We start from the raw sequence: 16,861 nt of genomic DNA, 5'->3' as shown, positions 1-16,861 counted from the left end.
GGTTATTTTTTTGGTTTTGTTATTTATTGTTTATTTGCTGTAGAGATTTCACTATTTTCACTGTTCACTGGGTTATCATTCCTTCAACCTATATGGTGGGAGTCAGGCACTTTGGTCTAGGGTCTGGTGCTGGCTTTTTCTCCTTGCCTCGCATTCTGCATGCCTACGCCCTCTCTTCTACAATTTGCTTGACTTTAGCACCCCTCTGACTAATGGTCCTGGAAATGTAAATTGTAAGCCTCAATGTTAGCAGCTTTAATAATCCTACTAAGTGAACGGTGATTCCCTCTCTTCTAGAGCGCTCCCGCAGCGATATATGCCTACTCCAAGGAACACATCTATTTTCTAAAGATGTACACTACATGCAACCATGTTGGTTTCCACGACAGCTGTGGTCCACCAATACTTCAAAATGGGGTGGGATAGCTATTTTGTTTTCTCCACTTTTTAAAGCGACATAATCTCCAAAGTGACTGAGACAAAGGGACAACTCCTCGCATATTGACTTAGACTTGGCACCTTCCATTTCACCCGTGCTAACATATATGCTTCCAATGATCAGCAAGAAGCCTTTATTATCAATGCCCTCTCCTCCTTGTGTTGGACCCTTAACTCTGGCATATTGATAGGGTTAACTTAAAGCTAGTTGTGGATATTGACCTTGGCTGCTCTAGTGGTGTTTGAACTAAATGGGGGCCTTCTCATCCCAGGGTATCTGCTTGCTTACAGATTGTGGGCTGATTGATTGGGCGCAAATCACCCTGACATTAGGAACTATCTGTACGACTCGGCAGTGCACAAAACCACACCTGGAACGATTCTTTATTTGTGACCTCCTCTCTTCAAACAATGGTCAATGACTCTTCTTTTGCTCCTCTATCACTCTCTGACCACACACTGTAACTTTCACCATATACATTGGCACTACGCAGGAGAACACTTCGCGCTGTGGCCTCAGGGACTTGCTACTCCAGTTCCCCTCGGCGGTCACAGCTTTACAAAAGACGATTGTTGACTACGTACAGACCAACAATACCAATCAGTTTGCACTAGCATCCCTTTGGGAAGCTCTGAAATTAGTGGTTTGAGGGCAATTTATTGCCATATCTGCCTCAGAAAACTGTTGATAGAAGGAGAAACAGAGGACTCTGGGGCGGAAAGTTCTTGACCTAGAGGCAATACACAAACGCACTTGGGCCCCATGGATCTGGAGAGAGCTAGCGCAAACACGCCTGCTCCTCAAAGGCTTCGACTTAGACAGAGCAAAATATGTCCTAATTCGTCTGAAACATAAGTGGATGTATGACGTTACAACGCATGCTTTTACATCGCATGCCTTTACAACGCGGTTTTTACATCGCATACCATTACAACGCATAGCGCTTTTGGGTGTTGGATAGTGAATAGTTTAATTTACTATTCCAACTCCAGTCCCCGTGGACACTATGGAAGGTTATTGAATAGTAAATTAACCTATTCCCTATCCTAGAGCACCCCTCAGCACAATGCGTTGTAATAGTTTGCGTTGTAATGACCGCGTTGTAATGGTAGTGCGTTGTAAAAGTTTCGTTGTAAGTGATGTTTACCAACATAGGTTCTATCTGGGTATCAATCACTGTGGCTGGAAGATGGCACATTGCTTATGGGCCAAGATTTAATCTGGGTCCATTTTGGTACTCCGCACCACCCCAACCACAAATGTACATTCAGATCTGCAAATCGCAGACGCTTCTCAAAATTTGAAAAATATATCAATACAGAGCTAATGAGAGCTCCTACTGACCCCTCGTAATACCTCACATCATACCCTCCAACCCCACTACAGGTAGTCTCGGCCATTGCCGGCATCAAGCTCATTAAGAACCCGGCACCTGATGGCTCCCCCTCACTGACAGATTCCATGTTAGAAGCTTCCATATCGGTGATCTCCAAGCCTGGCAAAGACGCAACACTATGTGGGGCTTATAGACCTATATCCCTTCTGAACATCAATCCCAAAATATTTGCTACTATACTAGCACACCGGCTCAACCCATTTTTCCGGGGACTGATCTCACCGGAACAGGCTGGCTTCATACTGGTGCGTCAATGCGGGGACACTAGGCGCATCTACCATCGGCTAGACAAAGTGTCAAGGACTCAAAGGGAGGCCATTTTTCTCTAATTGACACAGAGAAAACATTCAACTAAGTCCATTGGCCTTACCTCTTCTGGAATCTGGAACTATTCAGCTTCGGCAACCGGTTTCTTAGATGGATCAAAATAGCTACAGCTTCCCTAGAGCAGCGGCGTATGTTAATGGGCTTTACTCCATGCCTTTTCAGGTCTGCCAGGGCTCATGACAGGGCTGCCCCTTTTCCCCTCTTCTTTTTTCCCTATATATGGAGCTCCTAGCACCACACATGCGAGCACACCAGGACATTGCTGGTATCACGTGTGGAGGAGAACAACACTTACTCTGCATCTACACTGATGATGTGATTTTGGCCATTTCCAACCCTCTGACCTTTGTCCCCACCCTGGTCCTAGAGCTTCAGACTTACGAAACCTTTTCTGGATTCAGGGTCAAGAGGCAATATTCACAAATCCTGAACCTCTCTGTCTTACCCTCAACTGAAGTTTCATTCCAGGCCCAATTTCCCTTTGAATGGACCTCTAGCTCAATTCCATACCTCGAGATCCAACTTACAAATTCCATATTTAGAACTATTACCTTAACTACAGCACATTGGACAAACACATCCAACCTGATATACGCAGTTGGGAATGCCTGGGTCTCTCCTGGCTGGGCAGAGTTGCAGCCACTAAAATGACCTCATTGCCACACATTTTTTTACTTTTTTCAAGCCCTACCATTGATCCCACCTAAACATGAACTTCATTAAATGCAGTTGGATATCAACAGGGTTATTTGCTGGAGGGAAGAAACCCCGTCTACACAAACACCTCATTTATTGTTTAACATGCGAAGGTGGCCTCGCAGTGCTGTGGTACAATCACGCTTCACAAATATGATTCTTAGTGGAATGGAGCAGACTGCTCACCTTGAAGCAATGGTGCTTAATGGATGAGGCAGTTGCCTGCTCCCACATCTAGAGGTAACCACTAGGAGACACAAGGAATAGGGGCTCTACACTTCCCCTAAACAAGCTCTAACTTTCGAGCAAGGCTGACGAGTTTCCCTTCCCTAATGTCACCAATCCTCAACAACCTATAGTTCACTTCATGGTTTCAACCTGACCTGACCTGTTTCGGCACTGTCACGGACAAGCTGTAAACAAATTGGCAGTCTGTTTGATACTCAAGGGATAATTCCCTTTTGATCAGCTACAAACAGACTATGGCCTGGAGAAAGCTGACGGTATCCAGTGCCTTCAAGTTGGCCACTGGATGTTGCAACCTTTTGTTCTGCCCCATGCAGAAGAATGTATGACGTTACAATGCATACATTTACAAGGCATGCCTTTACAATGCAGTTTTTACATCGCAACATCACTTACAACGCATTCCATTACATCGCATGACACTACATCGCATTTTTAGAAACTACATTTAAAACGCATTCCATTACATCGCATTATACCTTTACAACGCATACCATTACACCGCATACCATTACATTGCATTTAAGGTAAGTATTGGATAGTATCGGGGTAAACATTACTATTCTAACTTCAAGGGGTGCAACAGTAGAGTAAGTGTTGGATAGTGTAGGGGTAAAAATTACTATTCTAACTCCTGGGGGTGCAACAGTAGGGTAAGTGTTGGATGGTGTAGGGGTTAAAAATTACTATTCTAACTCCAGGGGGTGCAACAGTAGGGCAAGTGTTGGATAGTGTAGGGGTACTATGCATTATTATGGTATGAGTTGTAATGGTATGCGTTGTAATGCCTGCATTGTAGTGACATGCGATGTAGTGTCATGTGTTGTAATGGTATGCATTGTAATGCCTGCGTTGTAGTGACATGCGTTGTAAAGGAAGTTGCGATGTAATGACTGCGTTGTAAGTGTAGTGCGATGTAATGGTTGCGTTGTAAAGGTTGTTTCCCATGCAGAGAAGTCCTTGTCCTCTTTCGAAAAATGGCTAATCTTGAAGGACAATGACAGGCGTCTCATCACTGAATTGTACACCATCCTTCGCATGGAGGAAACTATTACTCGCTCGGCTGGGCAAAGACGTTGGGCGAAGGAGATTGGTAGGCCTCTTTCAGATACAGAGTGGGCAGACATATACCACAGAGTCTGTCACACTGCACACACCATGTCCAGTACAGAGACAACATATAAGATAGTGTCTTACTGGTACCTAACCCATCAAAGATTTGGTGCATGGAACTCCGAGCACTCTAAACAGTGGCAGGAGGGGCTGTTGGGGTCTGGTTCGCAATGTCACCTTTTATGGCACTGCCCAAATTTACCCGCATCTGAGAACATTTACTGGATGAAATTGACAAAGCGTTTGAGACCTCTGTTACTAGGTTTCCAGCCTAAACAATCCTTGGGCCCCCCCCCCAATCCCCAACTGTTTCCCCTCTACTCACGCCAAGGGTTAAACATGGCGCTGGCACTAGGTGCAGCACACCAGGTATTCCTTGTTCTTTGGGGAACCAACAGGTCCCTCAATACACGACTTGGTTGCACAAGCTATGGTTTATTTTGGGAATGCAGAAAATGTTTCTCGTAATAGATCAGAGGACAGACAACTATAATATAGAATAGGTTCCCTTCATTCCTATTGTATCTACAGAATTCAACAAACTGACCTTCCCCACCTACTTGAAGCTACTGCAGTTATTGCCCATTCCCAACTTTCCTCTTCTGGAAATACAGAGGACTTATCGTGTCTTCGGTGATTCTCACCCAAGCGGAAAGTGCAGCAGTCTGAGACATAAAACAGAGAGAAAAAACACTCAGTCACTAATGTGTGTGTCCAATAAAAACAGTGACCTAGATATAGATGAGAAACAAAACATAAAATGTATATAATATTAATAATCACAAAGCATCACATCACATTGACATGAATAAACACTATGCACCCAATAAAAAGATAAAATGTGAACATTCATTGCAAACATAGTTACATTCATCTGCATACATGCCGTGTGGATCACAGAAGTGGAGGGCTTATTGTAAAGCATTTCAATGAGTAAAGCGTAATCTCTCTCACCCTCCAAATAATGGGCAAAAGCACCTTGGGTATCACAGGTGAGACTCACTGAAGGAAGGCTCTGCGGTACATGTAAATATAAATATCTAACAAGCGCTTCAGAGGTGAAAATATTTAAGATATAAATATGACCGCCATATGCATAGCAGAGAGGCCGAGGAGCTGGCTCCTCATGTCACTTACTTGTGCTGAGTGCGTCTGTGGCATTCTGACCTACCCCTGTCCTGGAACCTGGAGGTAGCTTTAGGGGAATCAGATGCGCTATATAAAGGCCTCAAGGAGGGTAAAGAAAGTTTTTGTGATGGGCTGTTAGCCCGGAAGTAGAAGGAAGCGAGTGTCTGTTGTAGTATATAAATGAGGTTTCAAGCATGTAGAAACTTGTTAGGAACAAGTTTATTCGCAGCACAGAATAAATAGCATAACACCATCTGGCCAAGCATCAACTGACCAAGCTGGAATTCTTAACTAGAATCAAAACATTAGGAACACACTAAAGTTCCAGGTAAGAAACAGTGAAGACAGACTGAACACAGTGAAGCTATTTACAACATATCTCCCTCCCTTAATTCCATAAAGTAAATATGCAAATAAAAACAACTATTGAACATAATCACTGAGATATATAGGTGGACGACGAAATCTAGTTTTTTTTTTCTAAGTGAATAAGGAGGAATAAACCTGTCACCTCGTATCAATACATTGTTATCAGAAAGAGATGACTCATCCAGGACTCTAATGTAGGGCCTGACGGAGGGTTCAACAGTACTCTCCCTTCTTGACCCCTTAATAATGAGATCCACAACTTGATTCAAAACGACATCAGTTTCCATTCCCTTAGACCACTCATCAAGTGAAAAAGACTCAGCACTAAGAAACAAAACATCCTGGGTAAAAGCAATCGCACAGTCATCAGGAGATACTGTCAATGACTTCTCACTGACACTTGACTGAATGGGCAAACGAGACAAACAGTCAGCCTGAATATTCTTCCATCCTTGAACAAACTGCACCTCAAACTGAAAATCTTGTAGGCGTGATGCCAACCTTGCCAATCTGGGTGAGCCCTTGCCAGTACCCCGGGGAGCCAAAATATTTACTAAAGGTTTGTGATCAGAACACAACACAAACCTAGCGCCCCATAAGTATGTCCTGAAATAATAAGTGCCCCACACAGCAGCGAGAGCTTCATGTTCAATTACGGAGTAATTGGATTCCGACACAGTTAAAGGCCTGGAGGCAAAAGCGATGGTCTTTTCTTCGTTCCCATGCCGTTGTAAAAGTACAGCACCTAAACCAACTCCACTAGCGTCAACCATTAAAATTGACGAACGTTTGGTATCAAATGGAGTGAGGACATTAGCAGAAGAGAGTTCAGTTTTAATTGACTTAAAACAAACTTCTTGTTCACTGGTCCATGAAAATGTTGCTCCTTTTTTCAGAAGACTTCTCAATGGAGCAGTCTTACTAGAAAAATCCCTCACAAATTTGGAGTGAAATTCAATTAAGCCCATAAAGGACCGTAATTGGTCCTTGTCAACAGGAGAAGGAGCAAGTTCTATTGCCTCCAACAAATTCCTTTTGGGTTTAACGCCATCGGCTGAGAGCGAAAAACCCAAATACTCAATCTCAGAAACTAAAAATGCACACTTCTCTTTCGGCAAGGTAAGACCAGCTTCGTCTATTCTGCGCAAAACACTTTGAAGAACATTATTATGTTCTTCAATTGAGTCGCCAAAGATTAAAATATCGTCTTGGAAATATATGACCTTCTCCAACCCATTAAATACTTCGGAGACCATTCTCTGAAAAACACTGGCGGCTGAAATCAGCCCAAAGGGTAATCTTGTGAACTGAAACGTTCCTTCGCCAGTAATAAAAGCAGTCAGATGTTTAGACCCTTCCTCAAGTCGAATCTGGTGGTAGGCATGTTTGAGATCAAGTTTGCTGAAATATTTAGCCCCTTTCAAAGTAGAGACTAGCTCCCCAATATTTGGCAATGGAAAAACATCTGCAACAACACATTTATTTAGTGACCTAAGGTCCACACAAAATCTAATTTTGTTATCAGGCTTCTGGGAAATAACCACAGGAGAAATCCACGGGGATGCTTCGACAGGCTCAATAATCCCGCCCTGCAGCATTTCTTCCAGAACAGCCTTCACTTCCTTCCGTACAGTAAATGGAACCCTTCTAGCCTTATGCTGAATGGGGATACTGCCCTCTATTAACATTATTTTGTGGGAATATCCTTGTAACTCCCCCAATTGTTCTCTAAAAAAATTGTTGAAACATAAAAGGATGTCATTCACACTAAAATCATCCACAACCATTACAGATTCCTCTGCTCTGGGATTTATAACTATGTGAAGATCATATTGATGAACACAACCTAATATTGCCGGTCCATCAACAGACACATAAACTTTACCAAGCGTAGATCTGTTTTTGAAAAGAATATCAGTTTTGAAATACCCAAGAAGATCTATTTTTTCTCCCTGATAACCAGAAGGAAAAATATCACAGTCTTGTAAAGTTTTCTGACCCCAGTGTTGTTTAACTAATGACATGGGAATGATAGTCCATTTAGAGCCAGTGTCAACCATAAGGCTAATAGATTTTTTCTCAATAATAAAATCAGCCTTTGCAATCCTTTCTCTTCTGTCTTGACAAGAACACACAGAATCATGCAGAACAAGCAATTTGTTAACATCACGATTCACCTCACTATAATCATTTACAACGGTCACTCTAGAGTTGTTCCTATTTTTACACATCTTAGCAAAGTGACCTTGTTTGCCACATTTTAAGCATTCCTTATTATTGGCGAAACAAAATTTCGCATCTGAAGAATGGGTATCGCTACCACACCTAGAACATATTTTAAGATTGAGATTTAGTGTACTGTTGACTATAATTTTTCTTTTGAAAAGTATACCCTTTTTTCCTAACTAGAGCAACAGCGCAACTGTCAGTATCACTGTTGACACTAGAGACAACCGTTTTGTTGGAAATCTCTGCAACTTTGAGATCAATACCACTTTTTTGTAATTCTTTCATACATTTCTCACTTTCCTCTACAATTTTTGCAAGTTCAATGGCAACTTTTAAAGTCGGGTTTTTTGCTGCCCATAAGCGTTCCTGCATTTTCCGATTGTTACATTGAATAATTAATTGATCGCAAATGTGTTCATCCGTCATCTGGCCAAAATTACACTTTACAGAGAGTTCTTGTAAACGTGCGACAAAATCATCTATGGATTCATCTTCACGTTGTTTGTTTTTGTAGAATTTAAATCTTTGTAAAACAAGATTCTCTTCTTTGGCAAAACGAGTTTCAAGTCTAGCGATGGCCTCTTTATATTCATCAAGAGGGGACTGTGAACCGGAAGGTAAAACTTGGGGTAAATATTTGAAAATTCGTTGACCTTCTTTTCCCAAAGTCGTCATCAAAAGTGCCTTTTTCCTTTTAGTAGAAAAATCTTCCCCGTCTAATGCTTCAATATAGTTGTAAAACATAACAATCCAATCCTCCCAGGAAGTGGAGGGATTCCCTGGTTCACTAAGAAATTGGGTTGGAAGTGCCACATTTACTTGTTGTGACATTGCTACTCTTAATGGAATATAAATTATAATTAAATTGTATGAATACACAAGTAAAAATAAATAAGATGTTATTTGAGCTTAAGTGGCTTGTTAAAATTTCCAGTGATGAATTTCTACCCCAACCATATCAATATTCTGAAAGCGTTTGTATTACTTATTTTCTTTGTTTTTGAATGTTTACAGGAACATGCTTAACTGGTAATGTTATCGCTCATCGAGATCGCGCTGAAACTCGCTGGCTCCGTAGTAATCCAAGCTCTCAGCGAGCAGCGTCGAAAAGAAACTGACGACTGACGTACGTGTGACTAGCAGCGTGCGTGTGACGAGTAGCGTCTGCTGCGGAATGGCGTGATTCTCGTAGTCTGTTTTGGAAGGATCGCGCTGGAAGTAGCTTGCGCGAGGAGCGTTGTTATGGCCACAGAGGAGGATGCAGGTCACGGGTCGTTCATAAACGGTAACCAGGCAACCAAGGTAACTGATTTAGGAAAGTCCACGGTATGGGCTAAATCCTCAAAACACTGTGAAAAGCGCTCACCTTCCCTTGAACTTCGACACGATGTCCGTTTCTCGATGACTGTGAGCAGTGATGACTCACTTGATGCACACGGAGTTCTTTTGTGGTGAAAGCCGCATTTATTCCGTAAACCTTTGTCCCACTGCGCCGTTGATCCTCTGGCCAGATACTAGTCCTTGTCGCCAAAATTGTTGTAGTATATAAATGAGGTTTCAATGATGTAGAAACTTGTTAGGAACAAGTTTATTCGCAGAACAGAATAAACAGCATAACACCATCTGGCCAAGCATCAACTTACCAAGCTGGAATTCTTAACTAGAATCAAAACATTAGGAACACACTAAAGTTCCAGGTAAGAAACAGTGAAGACAGACTGAACACAGTGAAGCTATTTACAACAGTGTCCTTGATGTTTCACTCGAGGGTGCAATGTCGAGCATCAGTGTGGCCTATATGAAGGGGTCGGCCAGGAGGGTAGTTTTCAGGAACAAGTCCATCTCAAATTAACCACACAGCGAGATCTAATGAAATAGTTGCCCTTGGACCACAAGTAGGTTAATCTTCTGAGTGTAGGGACCGCCCTCTTTGGTAATGGTGTTCTGACTTTTATTCTACATATACGTCTCTGCGGAATTATGGGGCATATTACCAAGGGCCATTATCGCCGCCTTAGCGGGACTTTTTCCCGCTAAAGCGGCGATAATTTTATCGCCCTATTACCTAGCTGTCGCTAACACCAGTTAGCGACAGCTAGTAAGAGATAGCGATCATCTTGGGGCCCGCTTTGCATGTCAGCGATATTTATCGCTAATGACATGCAAAGTGGGCGTGCCAAGATGATAGCAACTGGAAACAGTCGCTAATATCTCTATCTCCAATTATCAACAAAGCCTTACTTTTGAAAATATTCGCGCTAAGCGCTAATATCTCCAAAAGATAACGCCTGCCCAGAGCAGTTCTTAGCCATGTTATCCAATGGAAGGTGGATAACATGGCTAAGAGCATTGTCACGATAATGCATGAATATCGCAGATTTTTCAGCGATATTCATGCATTTCGCAGGATTTTTACCGCTTTTGAGATAAACCTTGATAATATCAAGGTATCTCAGCGGTAAAAATCGTCGGAGCGCGGCGATATAATTTTAGCCGCTAACCATGCATAGCGATAATTATCGCTATTGCTTGGTAATATGCCCCTATATTTCTGTCTGAATTCCTTTTCAGTGGATTGGAACATCTCTAGCGATCATAATCCTCTTTCTGCTAATTTCCACTTGGATAAGAAGCAGGTTGTTACTCTTCATTCTTTTCAAACCCCAGAAAACCTTGAAGATCTGGGGCGTAGGTTTAAAGTGGGATAAATACATTCCTGATCCGTTCACTGGTAAGCTGGCCAAGTCTTATCAATCGGAACTCCAGATTTGTTTGGATGAGGAGGCGCCCGACTTTAGCATACTAAGGGCTTTCAACATGATATGCGCCCACGCTAACGCTGCACTTCTGGAGCCAGAGCGGTCTGGATCTTTAGCCCCAAATGATGGTTCAAAAAGGAATGCTCACAGACGCGCCATGCACTTTTAGCAGCACTAAAAGAAAACAAAATAGTGGTGAAGTGAAAGAAAATAGAGCTAAATATAGAGCAGTCCTGAAGCAAAGGAAAATGTGTGGGAGGATCTTCTTATAGCTAGCTCTTTGAAACATAGCACCATCATTTAACCCTGATTCAGGTGGTGGAGAATAACTAGGGGTATGGCAATGCATGCCCTCTGAGATCTTACACAAAGAGCCAGGTTTGAGCTATATCGCTAATTTCATTCATCTGCAACCTCATTTGTTATGGTTTGCCGTTTGGTTGAAAGAGGAACTAAGGGCCAGATTTTGATTTGAGCGGACGGGTTACTCCCTGACAACGGTGACGGATAATCCGGCAGCCAAAATAGAAATCTCATAGGATATAATGGGAGTTATATTTTGGCGGGCGGAATCTCTGTCCCGTTTGTGATAGAGTAACCTGTCTGCCGAGATCTAAATCAGGTCCTAAGTCTTATTAGAATAGTCATTTGGTATTGTTTGAAATTGGACAATGTGTCCAATATCCTCTGGCTGCACTATTTGAGGGAAAATGTTAAAGCACTTGGGAGACCTAAGTTATTTTTTAACCCAGAGAGTATTACAAAACAAGATGTTGTTCGGTTAAGGCAGGTCTTTCATCTTAGAGTGCAGCTGAGAGGGAAGCCTCATCCTTGGCCAAACAGGCAAATTGACAATTTGGATGGTAAAAACAGTTCTTGGGATATAACCACAACTCAGTCATGAAATGACAACCCACAAACGCTGTTTATTGACCCATCTTAGGTTGGGCATGTTTCATCAGCTGCTTTCCTCAGGGGGCATTTGGTGTAGGAATACGGATTTCCCACCAGGCACCTGTGATGGAGTGTCAACTTGCGATACTTTGCACATTGTGATTATATGCCCATCCTTTGTCACAGGTTTAAAAGGCCACTTAGGTTAGCCATAGATTTCAGACAAGCCAGAAGTGCTCTTTTATATTTTCAGCTTTTAGTGACACCTAAAATATGTTTTAATGTGTCATGGTATCTATCTATTAGAGATACTAGGCCCCATCAACTCGCTTTTTTCTGTATAGATATTTTAAAATATGGACTATTCTTCCAGCTGTGGTAATATTGACACTGCGTTTAATGGAGTCTTGCATGTAGCATTTTTACTATTTTTGCTCTTATTTTTCGAAGGGCAATCTTTTTTATATTAGTATGCAAAATGTGCCTATTTATGCATACCTGCGAGGGAATGTCTGTTTATTGTACACTTTTATGAGTTTATGTTTTTAAAATCGAATAAAGTCTTGACTGACTACACATAGCTTGCTAGTGAGGTGGGGCAGTTGGCTCTCACTGACCAAAAAGCTTTATTGATGGATTTGTCACTTGTGGTTTTTTACTTGTGACTGCATTTGATGTAGGCTCCCTGTCTTGCAAAGTACTGTTTGGTTATCACAATTTCCAGACATATCTGTGCTAGTGATGCGTTTGTGAGTAGACTGAGGATGTGTCTGTTCACTTTTTATAGTGTTGCATCCAGTAGGACAGCATCTCAGACTTGTGGTGCCTGAGTACTGTAGATGAGGATAGGTGAGAGGTTTGCAGAGACATTGTTTAAAAAGAGTACAAGGCTTGGCACTTTCATGGTGCTGTACAAGGTACGAAAAGCCTGAATCAGGGCATTGCCTTTCTGAGAAATGTTTTGCTTTTGAGGCTGAAAGGAACCTTTTGCACCAAAGAAGACCCAAAGATATTTGCACTCATCAACCACATCCAAAGTTTGGTATTACAAACACTATTTGTGGTTCACCCTGATATTCTTACAGACCACCATGGCCTTGGATTTATTCCAAATAATAAGCACCCCGTTAGCCATGGAATGAAGATAAAGTACCTAATTGCGAGTTTGGCGGATATCCCATCTGCCAAGTAACATCCAATGGAACTTGTAATACAGCAGATGGGATATCCGTTGTAGATAAGTTCCCTTTTTGACACATCTTGATGTGATTTCCACTGGACGTGCACTGGGTTCCTTCTAACCAGGTCCCTAGTGCCAGATCTCTTTACCAAAACTGTACAATTGTTCTCAATTGGCGATACCCTTAGAGCCCCCTGTTAGTCCCATGTACATGGTACCCCTGGTACCTAGGGGCTGAGGTACTAAAGAGGTTCCCCAAGGGCTGCAGCACAAATGATGCCCCCCTAAGGTACACCTCACCAAGCTAATCCAAAGTGCCACAACAAAGCACACAGCCTGTGTCTGCAGACGCTGCATGTGGTATAAGTAAGTCACCCCAACAGCATACCTTACCTCCCTAAGGCAGGGTATACTATACTACATGTGAGGGCCTAACTGCCTGAGCAGATATGCCTCGTACTGGTCAGTTCAATTGCTGTCAGTACCAGTGATCAGGGGAGCCATTTTAAAAGCATGTGCCTGCACTGGTGAAAACTAGTTCCCCAGCTACATGATGACTTTACTGAAAAGAGTGGTGATTGGTATCAAACATTACATATTAATAAACCCGTAATGATGCCATTGTCAAATTTAGTAATACATGCATCCAGAAGGGACCTTAGAGGTGCCCCCAGAAAACCTACCAGCAACTGGTGTGCTGACTGACCAGTGTTTGTCATCCTGCCACCAGAGATAAGTAGCTGACCCCCAAGAGTGAAGGCCAGGGATAGGGTTATGCCCACTTCCTCCAGAAAGTGGTCATATCGGGGGTATAGGGAATGCAAATGTAAGTATTCCATTGGTGCTACTTTACAGTCCCCTACTGCCCCTACATTCAGTGTTATGGGGAGGCCTGGTACCAGGAAAGCAGATCCTGCTGACCAAAAGAAGAAGGGCAGAAGAGCTGCGAAAGCAAGAACTGCAGAACAAGCAACTGACTTGGCACCAGCCCTGCTGACCTGTTTTCCTATTCTTTATAATTGCACCAATGTCCTCTTGATCTGCATGCTGCTGATCTTATAAAGCCTGGGAGGACTACTAACACTTCTGCAAAGACTTAGGAACGTCAGTGGAACAACAGATCTATTCCACTGCATCTTGCAGGTCCCAAAGACTGAGCTGTAAGGCTCTAAGTCTGCGGAAATCCAACACTGGAAAGCACCACTGCACCCGAGCCTCCTAGCCCGAGCTGAAATGGGTCAATGGTGAAAAGGGGACCCCAGATCCTGATGAGCTAATAAGAAGAAGGACACTTAAGAGCCACAAAAGTAGAAGACTGAAGAAGAGCAACTGACTTGGCCACAGCACTGCTGGCCTGTCTGCTGTTCCCCTTTGAAATTGGTGCCAAATACATTTTGTCCTGAAGCTGTTGTGCCTCCAAAGCCTGGAAGGACTGTCTACCTTTAAAAAAGACTCAAGGGTTCCCATGGAGCAGTGGAGCAGTGGAGCTGCTTCCCTGCATCCTGCAGGCACCTCAAAGAAGACGGTGAGTCTCCGGAATCGCAAAAACCTGACGCCGAAAAGCAACATTGCACATGTGCTTTCTAGCCTGAGCTGAAATGGGCCAATGGTGCCAGCGTTGACCCACAGCCCTCCGGGGACAACGCCCACCTTGGACTGGCCCACTGTGGACTTCACAATGCCACTTGATGCCTCTCTTTGCATGCCCCCTCTACCACGAGTGCCCCTGGTGATGAAAATCCAACACCTAAAGACACCTCTACACCCGTCGCCCCTGGTGAAGAGAACCAAAGGTGTCCCCACATTATCGAGCATCACAAGATTTGAGCCCCCCTGTTGGTTCAGCAGGCTGCTCCCCCAGTCCGAGCTTGCTGCCTTTTTTCTGATGGATCAATCTCCATATACATAAATGGGGTACCCAACGCTGTAAGGCACCCCAGTGCCCTACTGTCCCAGTGCTGCCCAAAGAGAACTGTTGGTGCTGCCTTGGACCTTGTCCCATACTCACCTTAAGTCAAGAAGATTGGGCCCGTTTGACGCTGTTGAGTGCCCAAATGCAATACATGGTTTTCCTCCAGAGGCTAATATTACCATTAAGTGCTTCAATTGCAATTGAAGCTATCAAAATCACCCAATGCTGAAAAACCCACTTCTGCACCCAGACGCCCCAGTGCCTCCCGAGGTGACCTGTTGGTGTTACCTTGCCCCATACTCACCTTGAGGCCCAGGGAAGGGTTCTGTAGGGGGTTGTTAAGTGACCGCATGCAGCTTAATTTTTCTTCCTAAGTTAGCATTGCCACAAAGTGCTTCAATTACGATTTATAGCATTAAAAACCAGTTTTATTCAAATATGCTATTTTACAAAGTACTTACCTGATTTTGATGATCTTGATGCCTACAGGTATATAAAGATAAGTGTTATGTTATAAATTGGTGTGTATCTCCTTATTGAGTCGAGTGTCCCATTTATTGGCTTGGTTTATGCCGCGGTTGTCTAACACTCCTCTCTGGCTGCCATCACGGCACCCTGAGAAGACGCCGCGTCGCGGTCCGTACTCACCCCGCTGGAATCAGGATCACCCTTGATATCCGCCCGCCTCTGACTGTATTCATCAGAACGGAGGACGCCGCACAGCGGTCCGTGTACACCACCTTCATATTAGGTCTGCCCGGGATATCTACCAATTTCGAAGTTGACTAATTAGAACTGAGTATGCCGCCCCTTTGTTAGCGCCTATCATGCTTAATAAGGACCGTTTGGGATCCATGTTTACCCCTGCGAGTAATTGCCAGAACTGAGGACGCCGCACTGCGATCCGTGTCCACCCTGCCTCAACAAGGATTGTTTGGGATACCCGCCTGTTTTTACCTGTTTGAACTAGAACAGAGGACGCCCTCTAGCGATCCATGCCCTCTCTTCTACCTACCAGGACCGCTCGGGGTACTCATCATCAGTCTGTGTATAAACGCTGGAATTGAACCCGTTTGGATGAGAGGCTGTCTGCCCCACCCTTTCCAAGGAGCATACCCCGGATGGAGGACCTGCTCCATATTCACGTAGCGATATTCCTGAAGTGGAATCAGATTGTCGTCAAACACTGATCTAACGTCCTGCCCCTTTTCCAGTGTGAAAAGAGTGCACCCGTTCTTCTTTTGCCCCCTCCCATGGCCCTCCTCGCCCTGACGAAGGTGCAGCCTAAATAGGCATAGCATCGAAACGCGCGTTGGCGTTACTTACCTGGATGGCACCACTGTAGTACAAGCTTCTCCATCTTACTTATTGTACCCTGCCTCCATGTTATAGCTTCAGTCCTAGTGGCCATTGAAAAATCTTTTCCCGGACTGCCATGCATCCCCCTAATGATTTCTGTATGAATGTGTAAATATTGTGATGTTTGAGGTCATGAATGAGAACATATGTTTTGGATGACTGTGGGAGCAAGTGGGATATGAAGAAATGTATGAGATGTATAAACCCTTATGACACACTGTACAGTTAGAATTTAATTCTTGATCAACCTTAAATAAAATATATTTATTTTTCCCAGAGAATGGTATGGACCTGTGTTATTCTATGTCTACTCTGATACGTACATTTCTGTCACCCTTTGTTCGAATATGAGGATTCCTTAGTGGGACCTTAAAATTGACCCTGGAAGGCTTTCCCTTTTTTCTATTTTGTTGTTACTTTCCCCATTTCCTGCCAGTATCCAAAAAAAACCCGGGGAACCCCCTTCTATTTCGTAACTCCTCTCTGATAAGCCTAAAGCCATTCAAAGACACTAACCCCTAGAAGAGCGCCTTGGGATTGCTAGAGTAAGCCACTCTCCACTAGAAAGTGAATACCTGGACTCTTGGCAGGATATACCTTGTTATGGTATACCAAATAAAGAGCCAGCTTCCTACATCCGATGGAGTATCCCATCTGACAAACTCGTAATCAAGTAGACTTTGGAGGCTGATTTTGATTTGGCTTAAGAGAATTACATTGTCAGCATATAGAAGATTAGACAAGTTTAAGTTCGTCAAGCTTTTGGTCAGTGTGAATTCACTAATCTGCAGTAATGTCAGCCAGAAATAGATTG

This window comes from Lissotriton helveticus, chromosome 10 (assembly GCF_964261635.1).
Source record: "Lissotriton helveticus chromosome 10, aLisHel1.1, whole genome shotgun sequence".
In the NCBI taxonomy this organism is placed as follows: Eukaryota; Metazoa; Chordata; class Amphibia; order Caudata; family Salamandridae; genus Lissotriton; species Lissotriton helveticus.
Note: the sequence above shows the minus strand (reverse complement) of the source record.